We start from the raw sequence: 23,131 nt of genomic DNA, 5'->3' as shown, positions 1-23,131 counted from the left end.
TCTGGGAGAGGTAGGGACCAATCCGAAGCCCCTGGTCATGCATGTCCTTTGTCCTTTAGCAAGGGGTCAGAGCACAGGTGTCACAGGGAGGGGCAGCCTAGAGCTTCCATGGAAATCTCCAATCCACTCTCCCATTCCCCTACTACATTCAGAATTGCTATAAAAGTGAGATGAAATTAACTTCAGACATCTCCAAGCATACACTCCATTGTCAGCAGAAAATCTCACTTTTCCCAAAAGTTAGATGAAGTTCCTTGAAGATCCCTATCACTGTTTCCCCCAATTAGACTGTGAGCTCCTCAAGGGCAGGAGCTATCTTTCTTTTTCTTATTTGCATCCCCATTGCTTAGCACAGTGCCGGGCACATCATGGGTGCTTAATACATGTTTCCTAACTGAGTGAGTCGCTTTAAATAAAATCATATCAACCAACGAAAAACGTAAGAGCATCAGACAACACTTCCTTCAGGCAAAGTGAGCCAAGATTAAGGTTTTCCTAGGAGCAGGGGTACTACTGCTAACATTTTTTGTTGTTCGTCCTTCATTCTCAAGGACCAATGACATCAGGAGGGTGATGACTTGAGCATGTACTGCTGACAGGCAGAACTGGCAACAGAAGAGAAGGAAGTGAATTGGGAAAACAATTAATTTCAATCTAAATACCATCAGGGCTGGGGATCACAATAAGAATGCTCTTGTACAGACACAAGGTCTAAATACCCTTCCGGTAAGCACTAACCACATTGCACAAAGAAATCAACATAATTTTAACTTTGCCCTAAACTGCAAATGTCATTAAACTAAAGAATTTCTCTGACTTACCTCAAGAAACAACTGGCCAAAGTTTCCTTTAAAAAACCCCTCAGATTTCTCAGTGATGGGAACAAAGACCACAATTGCTGTCTGAACTGTCCTTCCCACAAGGCTGTGTGACGTACTAGCCGACTGTTAGTTTCCAAACAGCGAAGTGTCGGTGGGATGATACAGCCATTGGGCCACGTCAAATGGCACGTGTTTGGACGTGGGGTCACTCAGGTCAGAGAGAAATAGAAACATGAACTCTAGGGATTCTCCTGCTCCTCTAGAAGCTGTGAGAGAAAACACAACCAAAGTGGAAGCAATTCCCCAGTGAGAAATGGAAGGACCTCCTGAGGCCAGGAATCCTTCATCTCCAACTAAACATATCAGAACAGGAGATGGATCTATCCAGGTAGAAAAACCCAGCCTATCTCCTAATGTCTTTTCTGTAATATCCCAGATTAAGATATTGAGTGGACAGTTGTCAATTTCCATCCCAGAAGTGTGCTGGAGCTAGGTCTTCAAGGTGGACATTTACAGCTTGGAAATCAGCAAAATTTGTTTTGTTGATTGATTCAGTTTAAGAAAAATGATGGAGAAAATGTTAACAACACATATTAAACCTGAAAGTATATCATGGGAATATTTCTCCCCCCAGAGTGCAGGTTGTTAAACATTTACCACCAGGAGACCCCTGAGTTTACCCCTGAATGAAACATACCAAATTCAATAGTCTGTTTTGGCAGAACCCATCATCTTATTCTGCAGCCCTCCCTCCTTGGCCCACACTTTCTCTTCCCTTTTATACACTCTCAGACAGACACTCCAGACCACAAGGACAGACATGAGCTGAGCAGATCCCAAAAAGTTACATAGTATCAAAAGTATGTAAAAGAGCTAAAAACAAGTATCACACAGAAGGCGCTGGAAAGGCACATGGCAGATATGACCAGACTGCAACACATGACCAATGAGGAACTCTGAAGAGCTCCTGTAAATGATGTCATCAGGGAACTGTATGACAGAAAGAGAGGAAGAGTCATCAAGGAAAGAGAAAGGGAGGGTAAGGGAATGACCGGAGGGTTCCCGTGGTACCCTTTGATACCAGCAGGAGGAGAAGGCTCCTCGAACATTGGATGGATGCCCTGTGCTGAGCTTTCAGGAGGGCATGGGCAAAAGTCCCACAGGAGAATGGCCGGCATGGAATGGGGGCAAACTGCATCACTGAAGGGCACTCCTGAATTGCTAAGTTCACAAATCCATTTTAGTCTGGAGTATATAAAAGATATCTCATGTAAACTCAATAATCCTATCCTATGCTGAAGTAAACAAGAAGATAAATGCAGGATTAACCTCATAGGCATGTAAATGGTGGGGTACATGGTACAGAGTAAGGAATATAGAGGAAAATAATAGGAAATATTTAAAGTGACTTCAAATTCAGAAAAGAGACACTTAGACACATGGTCCATAAACAACATATGACCCTCATTTATTTGTTTAATCAACATACATCTATTAAGTACCTTCTATGTGAATGGTCACATATGAGGCACTGACATTCCAATGCCCATAGGCCAGATCCAATCTATGTCAATGGCATGTGCTATGGAGTCTTGCCTATGGTTTGTAACTTGGCCATAAAATACACTGGAATTCTTGGTTCATCCACTTTGAATACAGAGCAAAGATCTGGCCAATGTAAAAGCCAGAGCTAGAATATTACTTCATTCTGGCAGTTCCCACACTGCCATATATGACTTATGATACAATAACTCTGCTGCTAAACTTTGAATAATACTCTACTTCTTCATCACAGGCCATTCCAAGAACTGATTGTGGTAGCCTGATGTGGTAGAAAGAGTGATTTCAACACCCCTGGGTTGTGATCCCTGCTCTGTGGTTAATTAACTCTGTGAGCTGGGTCAAGTCAAGTCACTAAACCTCTCGATTTCAGTTTCCTTACCAACAAAATCAAAGTATTTGAATAGATACTATCAGAGAAGCCTTTCATTTAAAAGTCCATTTATGACTCAGTAATTACATACAGAAAGTCTTGCCAACTAGCCATAGTTCTAGGGCTAAATAAAAATTTTTTGATGCATATTATATATGTAGAATTTTTGAAATTAGAGAATTCATTCAATAGGGAAGGAAAAGAACAACTAATAGAAAAAATCCAATAAATAAACCTCAATTTATAATTAAAAAAAAATCCTATCCTAGCTATCTTGAGCTAATTAAGGTTCCTTTGGCTAAATCCTCACTCCCATGACTATTCTTTTTCTTGTTCTCATTCTCATTCTCTCTTTTCTCTCTCTCTCTCTCTCCCCTTCTTTTCCCTCCCTTTGTCTCTCCTTCCTCTCTTTGTCTTTGTTTCTTTCACACACACACACACAGACACAGAGTTCCAGATGACCAGTTCCTCTGGACTTAATGAAATTAACCAAAAATGGTCCTTTGTCCCCAGAACAACCATCACCACCACCACCCCTGCCTTAAAATACACTTTGGGCTTGGCCCACCCACCTATCCCTGATGGAGCCTATTTGTGTGTTATATAATCCCAGACCAAAACTCAGCCAATCCCTAGGCATGGTGATCACTATCACAATTTCAGTGCTCCACTCAAATGTTCCTGGTCATCACAACATTATTTAATATCTGCCTCAGTTCTTTCAACTGTAAAATGGAGTTGACAGTAGCACTTACCATCCAGAGTAGCTGCCGGTATCAAATGAGATAATATTTATAAACTGCCCAGCACAGTGCTGGGCATCTTGCGTCTGACTCTACATGACCCCATTCGAGGTTTTCTTGGTAAAGATACTGCAGTGGTTTGCTATTTCCTTCTCCTGCTCTTTTTACAAATGAGGAAACTAAGGCAAACAGGGTTAAGCGATTTGTCCAAGGTCACACACCTAGTAAGTGTCTGAGGCCATCTTTGAACTCAGGTCTTTCTGACTCCAGCAATCTATCCACTGTACCACTAGTTGCCCAATGGGAATAAAGGAGGTGCTTAATAAATGTTTGTTTTCTTCATTCTTTAGGCTATAGTCAGAATTTTAGGAAGAATGTAATCCCTACAGATCTGGCATAAGGTTTGCCTGCTAGACTTTCTAAGAAGCTAGTTTGAATACTCTGCTGAGGTTGGAAACTAGCTTCCTACGAGTTAGGTCCTTTATGCAATGGAGAAACCTTCATGTGGATAAGGAGTCATAGGGCTGTCTCTCTAATAATCCCTGCTATGTCCCACATGATGGTTCCACTATAACCCCTTAAGGACTCCCTCAGGATGTACAACCTGCTTTGCAATATGTGGCAAGTATCCCCAGCAAAAGGTCATCAAAAGTATGACATCAATTAGGATGAAGAGATATAGAGCAGTATAGCCTCTCTTAGCAGATCTGCCTAGAAAAGAGGACAGCAGTTTGTGGGTAAAAACTAATAACCAATTTTCTCTAACCCATTTCTATATTATCCATTTTGTAGATATGCATAGAAATCCTTAATGCTGGACTGGTGTCGCCCCATCACCTCGTTGGATTATGAGTCACTTACCACTGCTATTATGTAGATGATGTTTGCTACAGGAATGCAATCTAATTTTTATATAATAGAACCCTTGTTAGAACATGTTTGTTATTACCTGGATGAAACCACATCCCTGGGCTGAAATACAACTATTTTTGTTATTCAGTTGTTTCAATCATGTCCGACTCTTCATGACCCCATTTGGGGTTTCCTTGGCAAAGATACTGGAATGGCTTGCTATTTCCTATTCCAGCTCATTTTACAGATGAGGAAACTGAAGCAAACAGGGTTGTAACTTGCCCAGGGTCACACAGCTGGTAAGTGGCTGAGGTCACATTTGAACTCAGGAAGATGAGTCTTCCTGACTCCAGCACTCTATCCACTGTACCACCTAGCTGCCCTAAAATTTAACTATACATTGGCTCAAAATGCCAATACACTATTAAGTCTATGGTTATCCTTATATCTAGCAATGTGCTGATAAACATTTAACAACTGGCTCTCGGGGGGGGATGTAAGCAAGACATACTTTTAAGTTTAATTTGCATTATTTTCTCCATCACCTTCTTAAATCTAGACAATCAACTAAACAATAATTTGAGCCCTGGTTTGTAGTGTTTGCCAATTTCCAAGGAGTAAATGCTCACATTGAAAATTTAACAACCAGGTCAAAGGCACTTGGGCAGATCCCTGCATAGCCCTATAACAGCACTATATATATCAGTATTATACCAACAGCATGCTATAATGGAAAGAGAGCTGGACTGAATCAGGATAGCTTACATCAGAATCCTGGTTCTGACATTAAATTAGCTGTGTGACCACAGGCAACCAACAAATTCTCTGAGCTTTCGTTTCCTTATCTATTAAGTTGGAATAATAATGCTTAACTACTTTCTTGGCATAGTGGATATAGCATGGGCCTAGAGTCAGGAAGACTCATCTTTATGAGTTTAAATCCAGTTTCCGATACATACTGGCTGTATGACCTTGGGCAAGTCACTTAACCCTGTTTGCCTCGGTTTCCTCATCTGTAAAATGAGCTGGAGAAGAAAATGGTAAACCACTCCACTATCTCTGCCAAGAAAACACCAATTGGAGTCACAAAGAAGTCAGACATGACTGAAAACAACTGAACAAAAAAACTTTTCTCACAGCACTGTTGGGAAGAAGGTGCTCTGTAAAACCATAAGCAGTAGGTTAAGTGTGAGCTATTTTGTTAGCTGAAGCAAAAGACTTTCTTGGAAGGTAAATCAATAAAAAGTAAAATTATATAATCTGTGCCCCCCCCAAAGCCAGACAGAAATTATTCTTGTTCATCTGATACTATGTATTATTCAGACCATCATATACAAGGGTCTCTAATGTTCTGATTACTACAATCAACCAAAGCAGGAAAAAAAAGTAGCTTCCCTCCTAAGCCAATTGGATTTTTATATCTTTCTGATCACAAATATAAAGCAATTCTCTCCCCAGAGGCAACAGAATGCAAAGAGGGGAACATCCATTAGACACAAGGCAGGGAATTGTGCAAGACAATGCAGGTTCTATAGGGGCTGAAATTACCACATTGTCTAGCAATCATGATTGGCTTCTATTTGCAGCCTAACAAAGCGCTCATTTACCCCCAAAATATACCTTTATAGTAAATATTTAAATGTTTAAAGCATCAATGCACTTCCTCTACCAACACCAATCACGGCTTCTTTTTTTCCTTTTTTAAAAATAACTTTTTATTGATGTCTCTTGTTTCATACACCATCATAGTTTTCCCCCAATATCTCCCTATCCCAGAGAACCATTCCATATAATAATTGCTGTTTTTTTAAAGATGGAAAAAGAGGAAAAAAATCAACACAACTGATCGTTACACTGGAAAAAGTCTGAAAACATACAATCACACCGTCTCGATGAATTAGCAGGTAGTCTTTGAGAATTTCTGTTAAGTGAAAAAATGATCGCCATGAGGCCCAGTCGGTTCTTGGACACGCAGTCCATCACTGGTCTCAGACTCGATGACTTTCCAACTTGGCAGCACCCTCAAGAGCTTATGTTTGAGAATCCAGGGTCAGCCCCACGTCGTGACCAGGCACTGGAGTAGGACTCAGGCAGGGTGTCACAGGAAAACTTTTTAAATTCATGGAGCCATCCTAATCAAATTTTTCCCTAGTAGCTGCTTTTAAGCTGAGCAGTTTACACAATGCTCTCCTCTATGATGCCATGTGATTTCAAGTCATGATTTCAGTAGAATCAGAATTATAGACATTGCATAGAACGTGGAAAGGCTCTCACAGTGGGTGTTGGAGGATGGCAATCGTTACCAATGATGGCTTAAATGAGAGAAATTGTGTAAAAGACATAATCAAGAATGGAAACTGATATCCTGTAGTGAGGACAAGGGCTAAAGAGGTGGGCAGCCTCAGTGCTCCCAGGGTATCCACAAAAGATGAAAAGACCCAGAGTGCTGGGCAGAGCCTCCGTGGAGGAGCTATGGAAAGACTGGAATTAGAGAAGGCATGAAAGAGTTTTGACCTGTATTGGTAATTGAGAGGAGAGAAGGGAAAGGTTTAGTAAAACCAGCTAGCTCCTAAGCCAATAGTTAAATTTTCAGTGTGAGCATTTATACCTCGGCAAATCAGGGATTAATTTATTGTTTTGCTGATTGCCTAGACTTAAGAACATGATAGAGAAAATGTAAATGATAAAGCTTAGAGTTTAAAGTGTGTCCTACAGGTTTTCAGAGAGCTGGTTGTTAAACATTTACCAGCATACCCCTGCCTATATTAGATATGCACTTGCAAGAGAGAGTAACAATAATGATAATGAGGGTAAGACATATTATATATCACTACAAGGTTTCCAAAGCACTATACATATTATATCACTTTATCCTCACAACAAGCCTCTGAGGTAGATACTATAGATATTCCCCTTTTATAGATGAGGAAACTCAATTGCCCAAGACCACATGGCTAATAAGTGACAGAATTAATTGAACCCAAGCCCCTCCTGCCTCTATGTCCAACACTCTTCCCCCTACGACACACAGACCCATATTATCTAAGAATAATTTACACAAAGTACTTTTCCCCCATCATTCTTACAATCTCAAGGCAGTGGGAGAAAAAAAAAAGTTCAAAATTCAGTCTTAAAAGTCTAGACCAGGACAAAAGGCAACTAAATAGTTTCATTGTAAAAGGGAGTTGTCAGAATGCTGTGCGTAAAAAGTGATATTCCGAATTAACTTTAATTATACCATGCCACCTCAGTGGAGTTCAGACTCCTTAATTAGCATCCACATAATTAATTGAAATTTTATCTTATCCTGAATAGTGTCCCTAATTATTATTTTCTTTGGTGCTTTGCTCTGTAAAGCAAGAAATGACCGTCCCCAAACCAGTCTCCTGGGCCAGACAAACGCCTCCCAGCCTGCTCTGCCTGCTGAGACTGAAGGCACAGAGACAGAGAGCTCTCCCTCTGCTGCATCCCCCTGGGCCAAACTGTTCAGAACTGAAAGGAGCACAATCCTAATTCTAAAGCGCTTGGAGGTTTACTTTTCCAGGCACACTGAAAGAACCAATTTGGGGCAGTGCATATAGACAGTAGAAGGTCAGGCCCTTCTTCCCGGGCTGTTCCTGGGGCCCCAGCTCTTTTGACCTTCTGGGTGGCCTCTTACCTGATTCTGAAGCATATCAGGAGATTGATTCCTCCAGGAATCTCGCTCCAAAAAGTGTTCATTCCCTTACTTATCTTTGGGGCACTTAGGTGGTAAATGGAGTACAGGGCCTGAAGTCAGGAAAGAGCTGAGTTCAAATTCGGCTTTAGACACTTACTAGATAGCAAGTCTCCTAACCCTGTTTGCCTCAGTTTCCTCATCTGTAAAAATGAGCTGGAGAAGGAAATGGGCAGCAAGGTGGTTCAGGGGATAGAGTACTGTGCCTGGAGTCAGGAAAACCTGAGTTCAGATCCAGCCTAAGATACTTACTGGCTGTATAATCCTGAGCAAATCACTTAACCTTGTTTGCCTCAGTTTCCTCATCTGTGAAATGATCTGGAGAAGGAAATGGCAAACCACTCTAGTATCTCTGCTAAGAAAACCCCAAATGGGGTCAATAAAGGTCAGACCAGACCTGACTGAAACGACTAAACATCAGCCCTTGTCTTGTAAGTGTAAGAAACAATAGGGGAAGAGCACTTTCTTTGCATAGTTATCAAAAGCACATGCCCCCAGACTCCCTCTAGTCAGCACATGGTCAGTCCTGGGTTTTCTGGCTCGCTCTGGGGCATCTGATCCTGCTGTCTCATTCTCCTACTAGACATGCTTTCCTAACTGAAAGACACTTCTCTCTCCTGTTTCTCCTTCTGCTTTTCAGACCATTTTTTTCTCAGTTTCCTCTGCTGGCTCATTATTTATATAACAGCTTCTGAGTGTGGGTGAAGGGTCAGTCTCAGTCTTCTTCTGTACTCTCCCTTGGTAATCTCATCAGCTCCCAAGAGCTTAACTGTTATCTCTATGCAAGTGTTCCCAGATCTATATATCCAGCCTTACTTTCTCCACTGAGTTTCAGTCCCATATCAACAGCTAATGGGCATTTCAAACCAGTTGTACCAGAGATGTCAGGAACTCAACACGTCCCAAACTAAACTGACGGCGATCAAGTCCACACTCCAGACTCCTGTGTTGGCCCCACTGGTTTATGGGGCTTATTATCACGCCATTTCCCAAACTCTTCCACTGTCCCTCCACTCCACCTTCTGTAATACTCCTGGCAAGTCCAGTGCTTCTGGAAGAAAACTGAAAACTTCAGAGATCTGAAATACTGCTAAATAATGTGGGCCAACTTCAACTGGTCCTGCTCTGCTGTTTAAAATCATACTATCCAGACTCTTAGATTCCATGCCTCCGTGGCACCTGGAGACTCTCTCCCCAACTGTCCAATCTCACTCCCATCCCCCACCTTCCCATCTTCCAAATGCCACCTTTTTATCCTTTGTCTCTCAGCTTTGTAACCTTGGCATTGTCCTCGACTACTCACTAACCCTCGCCTCACTCATCTAAACAGCTGTCAAATCTGGCTGTTTCTACCTTCATAATACCCTTTGCCTTTCTCTCCACTCATACGGCTACTACCTTAATTCAGACCCTTGTCACCCTTGTAAATGATTACAAAAGCCTCCTCCGCGCCTCCAGTGTCGCCCCACTCTAGTCCATTCTTCACACTGCTGACCATGCAATTCCCCTCCTCAGTCAACTCCAGTGGTGACTAGGATAAAATATAAAAATCCCCTGTTCAGTTTTTAAAGCCCAGCATGGCCTGGCCCCAACCTATCTTTCTCATTTCATTAGTTATTACTCCCCTCCTCCCACACTCTATGACCCAACCAAACTGGCTCTTTTTCTTTTCCTCAAATAATACACTCTATCTCCAATTGCCCATCTCTGTATCTTTGCACATGTTTGGAGTATTTGTCCTTCCATCATTTCAGTCATGTCTGACTCTTGGTGACCCTATTTGGGGTTTTCTTGGCAAAGATATTGGAGTGGTTTGCCATGTCCTTTGTCAACTCATTTTACAGATGAGGAAACTGAGGCGAAAAGGGTTGAAGTGACTTGGCCAGGTCACACAGCTAGTAAGTGTCTGAAGACAAATTTGAACTCAGGAAGATGAATCTTTCTGACTCTAAGGCCAGCATTCTCTCCACTGCACCACCGGCTGTCCTTATTTTCTTCTTCAAGAACCCTTTCCATAGCTTGTAAGTGGCCAAGACTGGATTTGAATTGAGTGGTTATGTGACTCACCCACAGTGACCCAGCCAGTACAAAGCTGAGCGGTTCAAGGTTCTCCTTACCTGGTTCTCTATACACTGTAACACTCTCTCTACCAAGGACAAACATGAAAACTGTCAAATTTAACAGGAAAGGTCCTTAGAGATCTAACTTCAAACTCCTCATTCTGTACTCTAGGAAAAGGATTCAAAGGTGAATTATCTTACAATTAGCTAAGAATAATAATTACAGCTTATATCTGTGTGTATGTGAACATGCATATGTGTATATATATGTTATATATACACACACACACACACACACACACTGACATAAACAACACACACACACAAACTTGATTTAAGGTTTACAAAGCACTTTACACCCATTATCACATTTGAGCTTCAGAACAAGCCTGTGAAGGAGATATTCCAGGAATTACTATCCCGAGTGACCCTACTCCTTGAGGGCTGGAACCATCTCTTGCCTTCCTTTGCATCCCCAGCACTTAGCACAGTGCCTGGCACACAGTAGGAGCTTTATAAATGCTTACTGATGGACTTGACTTCTTAGCCCTCTAGGCAAGTTAATTAAAGACCATGAGGTGCTGAGGGGCAGAGAAGGTGCTGACCTGGGTTGATAAAAGGGAATTTCTTCACCAGGAAGTGCCCTATACTAATGAAATCAAGGTCCAGTGCCTAACCCTGCTCTGTTTTATCTTTTTTATTCCATTTTATCTTTTTTTATTAAATTGATTTATTTATTTATAGTTTTCAACATTTACTTCCAAGTTCCAAATTTTCTCCTACTCTGTTTTATGGGATGAGGAAACTCAGGCTCCAAGGGGCTTTGCAACTTGCCCATGGTTGCACTACTAATTAGGGCTGAGTGTAGGAGTTGAACCCAGGCCTTCCAGACTCCAAGTTCATCTACTTTTTTTTATCTACTATATCACACTCTCTCCCTGATAAAATACAAATATGAAACTGTTTTTAATTGCTTTTTCTTTTTTTTTAGGCAATTGAGGTTAAGTGACTTGCCCAGGGTCACACAGCTAGTAAGTGTCAAATGTTTGGTCTGAGGCCACATTTGAACTCAGGTCCTCCTGACTTCAGGGCCGGTGCTCTATCCGCTGCACCACCTAGCTGGCCCTACCTGTTTTTAATTTAAAAAAAAAATTCAGTTCAATTTAGCTACAACAATTTCCTTATGATGAATTCAATTCACCCTAATGCCATCCCCTCTTGAGAGTAAGCAGATTGCTCTCACTATCATCCCATTCTCTACTTAATCTTCAATTTCTCAGAAGCTACTGCCTACAGCTTCTGCTACCTTTGCCTCCCCCACCCTTAAAAAATAAATAAAAAACTCGTCATTTCATCTCATCATCCCTACTAGTTATTGTCCTATATTGCTCCTTCCCTTCTCAGCAAAATTCCTTGAGAAATCCATCCACATTAAGTGCCTCCACTTCTCCCACTCTCTGCTCCTGAAGTCTCTGCGACCTGGCTTCCAGCCTAGCCTCATCACTCAACTGAAATTGCTTTCTCTCCAGCTAACGATGAGCTCTTAATTGCCAAATGTAATGGCCTTTTTCCCAGTTCTCATCCTTCCAGACCTTTCCAGAGCATCTGACCCTGATACTCGCCTTCAGAATACTCTCTCCTTTCTCAGGTTTCAAGGCATTGCACCCTTCTGGTTCTTCTCCTATCTCTCTGACTGTCCCTTCTCAGGATCCTCTGCTGGTTCATCTATGTCACATCCATTGACTGTGGATGTCCCCCAAGACTCTATCCTGAGGCGCCTTCCCTTTACCCTCTGTACTAGGGGCTCTTCTGCAAGGCATATATTTGAAAATAAGAGAATTTCCATAATTGATAAAAAATGCCATGTTTCTAGACCCAACACACTGTCTACTGGCAGCACCCATCTGAGAAAAATAAATCTTACCAAAAAATTACACATATAAATGTACCTACATTTATCTCCATACATGTCATCTCTCTATATGGCATAAATATACACAAACACCTTATATATTATTTTGTGTATTTTCCATATTACATTTACACGTACTTTTAAAAATAGGTACTACCTAGAGTCAAAAAGGAAGAAATGGCTGAATTGCATTTTAGAAACTGTACAGCACCTTTAACAATCCCAAGCTACTCTGAAAAACAAACAAAAAACAAACACACACAAAAAAAACACCACCTAGAACAAAAGACCTATTTTTATCAGCACAGTTTTTCCAGTGATGCTATCTGGCCACAAATCATGGAACACCATCATCGCCAAAGAGTCAAAATTTCAGGTGATAGAGAGACTCAAAGTGTATGCAGGTACATGATCAATGACTAAGAAGTGATGAAAAAGATAACATCCAAGAAATACACAATCTGAAAAAGAAGTGAGTCAGTCATAACAAGAGGAAAGGATGACAGATTCCAAAATGGTACTCACGAAATGTTAAAAAAAATCTAAAGAATTTAGGTATATAAATTCAGGAGTGTATGTATTTTTATTTTTTTAAGTCAAATATAACAAGAGTTGCACAAAGTGGGTGAAGATCAGCATTGTTGCAGGGTTAAACCAAGTTGATGAGGTCAGAGATCTAGCTGACTATTAGATTCCCCACCTATAAAACATTTATTCTACACGTCCTTTGTGACCAAAGCAAAGTACCAATAATAAGTGCTGGCAGAAAAGACCAATGAGTTTTTTCTTTATGCTCGGTGATATTTTTGGACCTTTTTTTTAGGACTTAAGTATCAAGTCAGTTTTCAAAAATTAAAAACAGGCCTTGTACACTGGAAAATGGAAGATCTGGGAGCAGGAGGGCCCACAGCACAAGCTGCCAAGAACAAAACTACTGCACATTTGCCTGCAAAAGCCAAACAATGACTGTTCTACTGAAAATTCATCTTCACGAGACAGCTGTGGTGGGCTCCACCAAAGCAGATACTTGATGACTTTCAGCCCTGTTAAAACTGAGTCATTCAATGACTGACATGCATTGCTTTATTCCAACGGAATGGCTTGACTCAACCTCAATGATTAATGTGACTTTTATGACCCAGAAAAAGATGGAATGATACAGTTTTAGAAAGAGAGATACTGTAAGGCATTTTACAATCTGTAATACTACCCTGACCAATGCTGTTTTACAGTAGTATCATTAACACATAATAACTCTCAATAAGTTGTACACTCCAGTGGTAATATTCCTCCACTAATCATCCATGTAGTAGAATATTATTTCTTTTGAAAGTTTCCTGTATCCTCCCCAGGAGCTCCCTATCCGAGCCCTAATGGCTGGCACATAGCTGGCATACTGAAGGTGCTTGGTGATCAACTGACCTAAGGTATTTAAGAGCTAATAGGATGAAAGTTAAATTGGAATGATACATTAGCAGCAGGATTCCTAAAATTAAAATTTGTGGATCCTGATCTCTCCCTCTTCAGATTTCTCATGCTTCTCATCAGACACTCAAATATTAAAGATCATTCTTTCTCTAAAAAAAAGTGCACCTTTATTTACTAAATCACTTTCTCACTTGTGTAAAGTCATTTTTGTACACAGCTTATTCCTCCTACTAAAACGTACCTACAATCTTTTTTTCATCTTTGCATGAAAAAAATAAGTCATAGGCCTAGCACACAGTAGGTATTTAGTAAATGTTTATGGCACTGAATTGATAAACACAGAGAAAAGGGGACAGAAAGGCAAGATGAAGTGGCTTTTTTATCACATAAATTTCCTAAGTAAACTACTACCAAGTATTAATTTATGATGATATTATAACTTGGACCACCGGAGTTGGATTGGATAGTTGGGGAGAAAGTCTCCAGGTGCCACAGAGGCATGAAAACAATGAGTCTGGATAGTATGATTTTAAACAGCAGAGCATGACCAGTTGAAGTTGGCCCACATTATTTAGCAGTATTTCAGATCTCTGAAGTTTTCAATTTTCTTCCAGAAGCACTGGACTTGTGAGGAGTAGTACAGAAGGTGGAGTGGAGGGACAATGGTGGAGTTTGGAAAGTGGCGTGATAATAAGCCAGTGGGGCCAACACAGGAGTCTAGAGTGATGGTGAGGGTAGCACTGAGCAAATACCTATGGAGACTATCGATTCTAAGCATGAGAAATAGTCTAGTGTGGACAGAAGAGGGCCAATTATAGTGAAGTAGGAAAGGTTAGAATCGGAACACTACAGGATTTTAGAATGGTAAAGAACCATAGAACTCATCTTGTCCAGCTTCCCATGAATAGAGAGGCTGGGGGATAAGTCTATGGGTCTAAGGGAATGGGAGATAACAGGTAAGGAGACTGTGGCTAGGGTGAGTGTGCAGGCTGACAGAGGGGAAGAGGGGAAACTGATGTGATAAAAGAGGAGTAAATGATGAGCAGAAGGGGATCTACCAGGTCTGCTGGATTTTACTAGAGGAGGTGGGGAACTTTAACACCGCCTTTCCCATTTCTGTGCCTTTTCACAGACTGTCTTCCTTGTCTGAGATGCACTCCTCACCTTCTCTTAGAATCTGTTTTTGTATCCCCAACATCTAACAGTGCCTGGCATACAGTAGGTATCTACTAAATGCTTGTCACTAGACTAACAGGTCAGAATGGACAGCATACGGGAACAGACATAAACTCGGGCCATGTCTAAACTAAGCCCACTCTGGATCCCAGAAACACCCACAAATGGAATCTTGGCTATCTGTGGCCTGCATGGTGGAAAGGAGAGAAAAGAATGTCTTGATGATGATGAGGATCCAAATGAAGCCCATAAATCTGACCACAAATCCATGCCTTTGATTTTAAGTTGTCTTATCAGTGGCATTCAAGTAACTCCTGTTAAATGAATATTCAATAACTACTGCTTTGGCTTTGCAAGGAAGGAAGTGTGGTCAAGTCTACAAACATTGATTAAGCATTTACAAAATGCCAGGCACTGTGTTAAGCACTGGAGCTACAAACGAAGGCAAAAGACAGTCCCTGCCCTCAAGTAGCTCACAATCTAACGGGGTGATAGCAATTATGGACAAACAAGATATATAAAGTGGAGGCAAATCTCAGAGGGAAGACATGACCCTAAAAAAAGGCCAAGGAAAGGTTTTTTGCAAAAGGTGGGATTTTAGCAGGGACTTGAAGGAAACCAGGAAGGAGAGGTCAGGAGGAAGAGGATTCCAGGCATGGGAGAAAGCCAGTGAAGATGTAAGGCATTGGGAGATGGAGGGTCTTGTACAAGGTACAGCACGGAGGCCAACGTCACTGGACCCCACTAGAGTGGGGTAAAGCCTAAGACGACTGGAAAGGTATGAGGGGGCTAGGTTATGAGGGGCTTTTAAAGCCGAACAGAACATTTTATATTTGATCCTAGAGGTCACAGTAAGTTTATTGATTACGGGGTGATGTTGTCAGAAGAGCAATTTGAAACAATGGATATACCATGGACGTTGAAAGAAGTCTTCAGTACTGACATGCTCAAATGATCTCATCCATGTGAATGATCCCTCTCACGATAACGACGGTAACCCATCCGCGCCTGCCCATCCTGGGTAACTTTTGTCCCATGAGTTTAATACAGAGCATCCACCCAATGTGTGGAGGCCTTCCTACTTTCTCCCAACATTGTGAGGGCGCCTGTGAACTTTGTCCTATGACCAGCCCATCTCCTATTCCTATTATACTTTTCCTTATAGTTCAATTTTAGTATATTGTTTCATTTCCTACCCACCACCACCCCCAGCTTAGAAACAAAAGAAAACCAGTCACTCAACAGAGAAAATATCCTTATACCTATAAAGTATAATTAAGTTGTAATTTGAACAAGTCCTAACCTATAGTCTGGTAATACCAGTTTCTTTCAAAGACAAGGACTTTGCCACCCCCTGTACTAGTGAAATAAAAGCAATGAGGGAAACGAGAGAAGCACCAAATTTCTTTTGGGAAGGTAAACAAACTACAAATCACTGCAGAATTTATAGAAAGGGACATGGGTTAATAACTAGTATGATTTCTAAAGATCTGTGATATCCTAGGTGTGGCTACAACCCCTCCACCCTTCAGTGAACCATCTTTGTCATCAGCCTTCATGCACTTAACGAGGCTTGTCTTCAAAGGAAGAGACAGTCTCCAGCACTCTGCCAGCATGGCTTTTGGAAACCCCAGCTGCCTCCACCTGCTCATGGGGCACAAGAGTAGGTCTTTAGTGGAGTGTTATTAACTGGATTAGCTGCTAATTAATGTCATTACATTTTTCATCTTCCATTAAATCTTTCAAAAATGCTTTTTAAAAAAAATCCACGAAAGCATTTAAAGCTTTACTAAAACTATCATTTGCCAAGAATTTCACCACCGTCCTCTCAGTGTTAATGAGCTAAAAAATTCCTATATGGAACACATTTTTTTCTTAGGTTCCACCATATACAAAATTATCCAGGAATCACTTTAAAAGAAAAATTAATATCCCTTCCTTTGTTTCTATATTTAAGCATTTCTACTGTGACATCACAAAAATTAATATTTCTTCCTTTGTTTCTTCTGTTTAAAAAAATTCTATTGTGCCCATAGAACAAAATAATGAAAGGTCAGGAGACACGATTATTGTGTTTCCTGGTTTCTGCCTGTGAAACTATTTCAGAACACAGCCACGACTGTCCCTGATAAAAGTCCACTACAAACTTCTACTCTTTTCTTGAGTTTTCTTTCTGGCAGCCTAGATCACAAATGCAGACAGTCCAAAACATGTTAGCATACTTGGTTTTTTTGTTTTGGTTTTTTTTTGTAATACCGTACTCAAGAAGCAGCCCCTCTGAGCGTACAAATGTCTCTCCAGACCTGCTGTGAGGATCCTTGCTTATCTCTTTCACTCCTGTTCTGCTAACCCACAACTATTCACCCATGACAGTGTGACCTTACGCACAGGCAGCCAATCTTGGTGTCTGGGATACCTAACCCCAGTCTCTGCCTGGAACACCTTCTAGCTGTGTAAGCATGGGCAAATCACCTAGATTTTCTGAACGTTTGTAGTATCTCTGCCTTTTGGGGTTCTCTGAGAGGCTAAAATGGGATAACTTGGAAAGCCCTTTAAAGCACTTTCTAAATTTCAGTTTTTAATTGTTGGTATATACCATGACAACTGGCTACAGTAAATGACTAATGGAATACCATTAGTTACCCAGGATCTCATAAACCTATTAGAATGGACCCTACATCTCAGGTAAAGGTGGATGCGGTATATATACTGTATATAGCATATACACAGTACATATACAGCAATTATATATATTATACTGTATATGGTATATATATGGCAATATGTATGTGTGATGTATGTATGCATGTATGTATAGGCAGTATATATATGTGTGTCATACATAGATACATACAGTAGCCCATATTCATAATTTATTTCCCTTAACACCAGAAAATGGAGAATATACCTTCCAAATGAAGTAAGTAAGTCATGGCTTGACAGCAGTGTTTTGGAATTCAAGCAGAATGGGGAGAGGGCACTAATCCTACAAAAGAACTCCTGCTGGCCTGCGCATATTGGCCTAGAAAACCACAAATTAACATTATCTGTGTTCTACTGTATTTTTATTTATCTTGTCAACTATTTCCCAATTACATTGTAATCTGGTTCTGGTATTCCACGTCTCTGAAGAGTGCACACCCTGTGTATACGCTTGACAAACAAATGGGAAAGAGGTGGTTTAGACCTGAAAAGAATGGCGTGCTCCTTTATAGACACTTACAATTTTTACACAACAGCTTGCCCCATGGCAGGATTCAAAGGGGAAAAAAGCCCTGCTATTTGCATTCTATGGCTTGCTAGTTTTTGTTAAGAACCCCAAACCGACAGCTTCAAAATGTTATTTGGATTACCAGGGCAAGAGTGAAACATCAACAAGTTAAACTCAGGAATAAGGCAGCATTTTAGGGCAAGGAAAGCCTCCTCCCTCCTCCCTCCCTCCTTTTTTCCTCCTTCCCAACTTTCCCCCTCCTCTTCACAGGGGCAAACTGGTTCAGTCCCCACGCTCCCAGACCTAGTGCTGTCATCTCCCTCACCGATTAGCCCTTTGACAACGGAGGTCTGGTCACTCGTGCCATTTGCTAAACCTCACTGTGAGAAACTAGAGAGCTTTGCAAGGTTCCAAGGTTCCACCCACCCTTCGCAAGGACCAGGGAGCAAAAAAAGCCAAACGGCGAATCCGTCAGGAACTAATGAGTTGTTTTCTCAGTCTGGTTTTCCACTCGGATCACCGGCCAGGGTAGCAACACAGATCGGGGTGAGGGGAAAGAGAGACAGCGAGCAGGGAGACACGCAACAGGGCTGAGGCACTGGAACACAGCAGCTCTGAAGCGTCTGGGCTGGGGGGAAGGGCGCGCACCGGACCGGACCGCACCGGCGCGCCCGGGCTGCGATGCTGCTTTTCCGGAGCTCCCGGGCTCGGGGAGCCCGCATCCGTCCAGCTGCCACGCACAGCCCAGAGTCTCAGACAGATCCCCGAGCCACTAGAGCTCCAGTCCCTTCTACTGCGACCCCCGCCTCCATCCTACCTGTCCTCGGCTGCGGGACTGCGAGGCTCCGCTCGGGTCGAGGGCTGCAGCGAATCCCGGCTCCCTCGCAGTGGCGAGCACGGCGGCCCCTCCACTCCCGCCCCGCCCCCCGCCCCCGCCTGTTCTGCCCAGGCGGGCCGGGCTCCAGGTCCCGCCCTGTCCCGCCCCAGCTGGATGGTTCCTGCCCCCGCCCCTCGGCTCTGCCCCCGCCTCTCGTGGACCCAGAGTCCGGAAAGGACCGCGGGCTGGAGGCTCCGGTCCCGGTGCGTACCCGGTGCCCCAACCGCTTCCCTGCTCTCGAGCCCCGGACCCCGGACCCGGCAGCCGTGGAGCCTCCTCGCCCCAGCGCCTCATCCTAGGCAAGGAACCCCAACAACTGGACATTGAATGGTTCAGAGGGCGCAGCAGTGACCCTTTGCCCAGTGGCGCTTTAAAGTTTACAAAGCGTTTTAAAAACATTAACTCATCTGTTAATAATAATATTAATAAAAGCTAACATTTATATAGCGTTTACCACATGCCAGGCACTGTGCTAAGCGCTCTACAATTTGATTACTACTTCACAAAATTAAGGAAAGTGCTTCATAAAACTTGAAAACTATATAAATGCGGAATTATAAAATGTTTGTTGCATTGAGTTATAATTTTCCTGTGTTGCACTTCTGGGTGTAAGCATGGAGTCTTCTGTCAACCTGAAAAATCAGGGAGATGCAAAGTAACACCTTAGGCTTGGAATCCCTGAGAGAGGGAGGCTGGACGGAGCCTTTGATCCTCCCAGCACCAGGATTGTGTAGCCCCCGCCCAGCTGGGTGACACACATCCATAATGACTCTGCCTGCAGTTAGTAGAGAGTCACACTTAGGTATGCTGCGTGGCACCGTGCCCAGAGCCAGCCATAGCCCAGTTTCACTACATGATTAGGGCCAAGGATGAGTTTAGCATGCTTCCCGAGAAATCTCTCTGGAGGCTCCCAGGGATGCGGGGCTGGCCCCCATCCCCTCTTCTACTTTACTCACATCTGTTCACACAGAGGCATCAAAACAGAGGAAGACCAGAAGGAAAGGTGTTTGGTTTACAATTAACAGATGGCTGTCACAAAACAGCCGGGTAAAGCAAGAACAGCAGGGGGTAGGGAGTTGTTGTGAAGACCAAGAGTGATATTTCTAAAAATAAATATGGCCTATTTATCAAGCCCAGCGACAGCAACAGCAACAGTTTAATGAAAATCATTTGTTTCTTCTTTGTGCGAAGCTATGCCATAGTGACAAGTTTCCTTTAAGAAGTGAAAGCTGATCTTCAGGGAACGCAACAAAATCTTGGATAAGATGCTGTTGGAGTTTTCTTCTAGCTTTCTTCTAGAGGAAAAATTTGCACCAAAGCAGTTTGCTTTGGAATCTCCTCCTATGAACTTTGCATTCAGGAAGTTTATTTGGCAAAGAGGAGATTGAATGTCAGATACCTATGGAAATTAATGTCTCTGGACCTCAGTTTCTTCCTCTGTAAAAATGAGATGAGCACTAAAGTTCCCTCCAGCTCCAAATTCTATGATCCTAAGAAGCCCAACATAGGATGGGGCCTCTGGGGAGGCAAAGGTGTTCGCATGTGTCCTCTACTGCCCTCTCTTGGGTAAAAAGGAACATTTCATTTGTGACAAGTATTAATTCAGATATCAAGAGAAGCTTTGATATAAATGTCTTCAGGATGAAGGAAATCTCCTTCTCTAAGGGGGAATAGCAGAGGTGGCCCTACAGGTCACTGAGATGTTAGAAACCGCATGGAGGATACTACCAGCAGGGCCTTCTAAAAACAAGGTGAAAGGTCACACCTATGCTTAAAGCTTTCCGCAAAGCCTGGAGAAAGAGGCAAGAATTTTTTCATTGTTTTCTATCAGAAATGAATGTACATCCTGAGATGGAGTTCTCATTTTTGAGTTAGTGAATGTACAATATCAGAGGCAAGAAAGCTGTGTCTTACATTATAGAAATGGCCAGGGGATTTCTACAATAAAATGTAATAAATTAAACGTCAGGAAAATAGCAGAATCAGACAAAGGGATGTGATAAATAAGTGCTTAAAAGTTTACTACTCAAAACATGTAAAAATTGATTTTTTAAAAATTGAAGGTACTCTTAGCCAAAACAATCAAAACTGAATGCTGGGACATTCTAAGTACCAAATTTGGCTCCAAAGAAAAGATATGTAAAGGAATCTGGTGAGATATTACAGGTATAGATAAAGTTGCATGTAATGCCAGCCTTTTTCAACGTGTGTTAGTTGCCCTTGCCAATATACAGTGAGTTACTTGAGGACAATGACTGGTTTTGCCTTTATTTGCATCTTTAGCATTTAGCAAGGTACCTGGTACATAGCAGCACTTAATAAAATGCATATTGACTTGTGAACCATTCCCCCCACACACCCTTTTAAGTTTTTTGTTAGAAGGGATGGCTGTGGGAGGGAGTTGTATTAGAAAACATAGGTGATATGAAAATGAAAGATTGCAATAAAATATCTTTTGTTGTTCAGTCCTGACTCTTTGTGACCCTATTTGGGGTTTTCTTGGCAAAGATACTGGAGTAGTTTGCCATTTCCTTCTCTAGCTCATTTTACAGATGAGGAAACTGAGGTAAACAGGGTTAAGTGTTTTGCCCAGGGTCACACAGCTAGTAAGTGTCTGAGGCTGGATTTGAACTCAGGGCGATGAATTTTCCTGACTCCAGGCCCTGCACTCTAACCACTGTGCCACTTAGATGCCCAAATGAAATGTATGGAAAGTATAAAATTTAAATAAAAAAAAAGATATTGCTGGAACTGCATTCCATATGTCAAAGGAGAAAAGCAGTTTATTCTTGAGGAAATAAATACAGACATCATCTGGTAAAAAATGCATAATCCCTTAATAGTGAAAGAAAGGCAAGTTGAAACAACTTCAAGGTGTTGCTTTATACATGTTAAACTAAGAAAAATAAATGAAAATGGCTATGAGGAAACAGATTGATTTACACCTGACACTGAAAATTGGTTCAGTCTCTAGTAATTTACTAATTGGCAATTAATTTTTAAGAATCTGTTTACATGCCCCTTTGACATAAGAATATCACTTTAAGGAAGTTTATGGTGCTAACAATATGGGAATTCCCTCCACCAAGGCAGATTTCAGACCAGTATGACTTAGGAACTAAGTTCTAGGGGATTTTGTGAGGCATAATGAGGGGAAGCAATTTATCAAGAATCACATAGACATTTTAGTGTCAGAAGAAGGTTTTGAATGCAGATCCAGTACCCCATCCTCTATGCTAGCCTAGCCTGCATTGGGCACAATTGTGTGTGTGTGTGTGTGTGTGTGTGTGTGTGTGTGTGTGTGTATGTAGGAAAGGTCATCTGGATCTGTGATTTTCATAGGTATGGGGATATGGGGATATCCCAATGTGAACCCTCCTATGCAAACTTTCATTTCATCTTTAACTTATACCTGACAGTAAGAAGTGACTTGTCTATGGAAACACAGCCATTATATATGTCCGAGGCAGGATTTGAACTTGAGTCTTCCTGAGGCCAGTGCATTATACACCGAACTGCTTCTCTTTGGTGACTATACCCGAAGTAAGTTATTCCAGAAAGGGCAGCAGGTTGTCATTTGTACAAAATGTTTATACCTGAATTATTTAAAATGGAATCTAACCAAATAGCCAGATGGGTATATTAACAAAATGAAGAACCACATAGCTATGAAAAATACAAGTATGTGGGCTATGCTACTACATGGGAGTATGTGTATTAAATAACGTGAAATGGGGGGAAAAAGTAGCTGGGTGTGGTGCTGCATGCTTGTGTCATCTCTCCTATCATGGAGGCTGAGGTTGGTGGATGGATGGCACTAGAGACTTCCAAGATACAGCGGGCTGTAGCCAATCAGGTGTCTGCACCAAGTCCCACATCAATGTGGTGACCACCAGGCTGCCTAAGTTGAGGCAAACCAGCCCCAGTGGAAAATGTAGCAGGTCAAAATTCCTGGGTTTTTCAATGGTGCATTCCAATCCATGAGTGGCCATTGTACTCCCAACTAGGGTGAGAGAGGGAGGACCCAGGCTCAGAAGAAAAGAAAGAAAGGAAAAGAAAAAAACAAACAGAATATGGTTAGGACGATAGGATCATACCCTATCCAAACCTGTTTTTAATATAAATTAGCAAAGACTGGAAGGACGTTTGTAGCAATGTCAATAAAATTTAAGATCAATTAGTAGTTTTTCCAGAGTCATAGGCTTACAGGATTGCAGAGGCAAAACAAACAAATAAAAAACCGCTTAGAAAAGAAAAAAAATATTTTAGCCTCTGCTAATCTTGGGTTTGGACTGGTTTTTCCGTCAATTGTACTCATACAAAAATATCCATCTGACCAGTAGATGGCAACACACTTGTATGTGTGGAAAGGTAGCTATGAAAACGGAAAATGAAAGTGCCTC

At 41.8% G+C, this 23,131-nt stretch overlaps 1 protein-coding gene across 2 annotated transcripts in view; it reads right to left on the bottom strand.

Moving 5' to 3' along the window:
- The window catches only part of DENND2C (DENN domain containing 2C), an 84,606-nt gene extending 65,855 nt beyond the window's left edge, over positions 1-18,751 (bottom strand). For both annotated transcript variants that reach the window (XM_027866783.1, XM_027866784.1), the window contains exon 1: positions 18,669-18,751. The gene's annotated coding sequence lies outside the window, so the exon portion shown is untranslated. The remainder of the gene's footprint in view (positions 1-18,668) is intronic.
- Positions 18,752-23,131: the final 4,380 nt, after the last annotated feature.

This window comes from Vombatus ursinus, unplaced genomic scaffold (assembly GCF_900497805.2).
Source record: "Vombatus ursinus unplaced genomic scaffold, bare-nosed wombat genome assembly UNPS02014782.1, whole genome shotgun sequence".
In the NCBI taxonomy this organism is placed as follows: Eukaryota; Metazoa; Chordata; class Mammalia; order Diprotodontia; family Vombatidae; genus Vombatus; species Vombatus ursinus.
The sequence above is the reverse complement of the archived record's forward strand: the minus strand, read 5'-3'. Positions and strand labels throughout refer to the sequence as shown.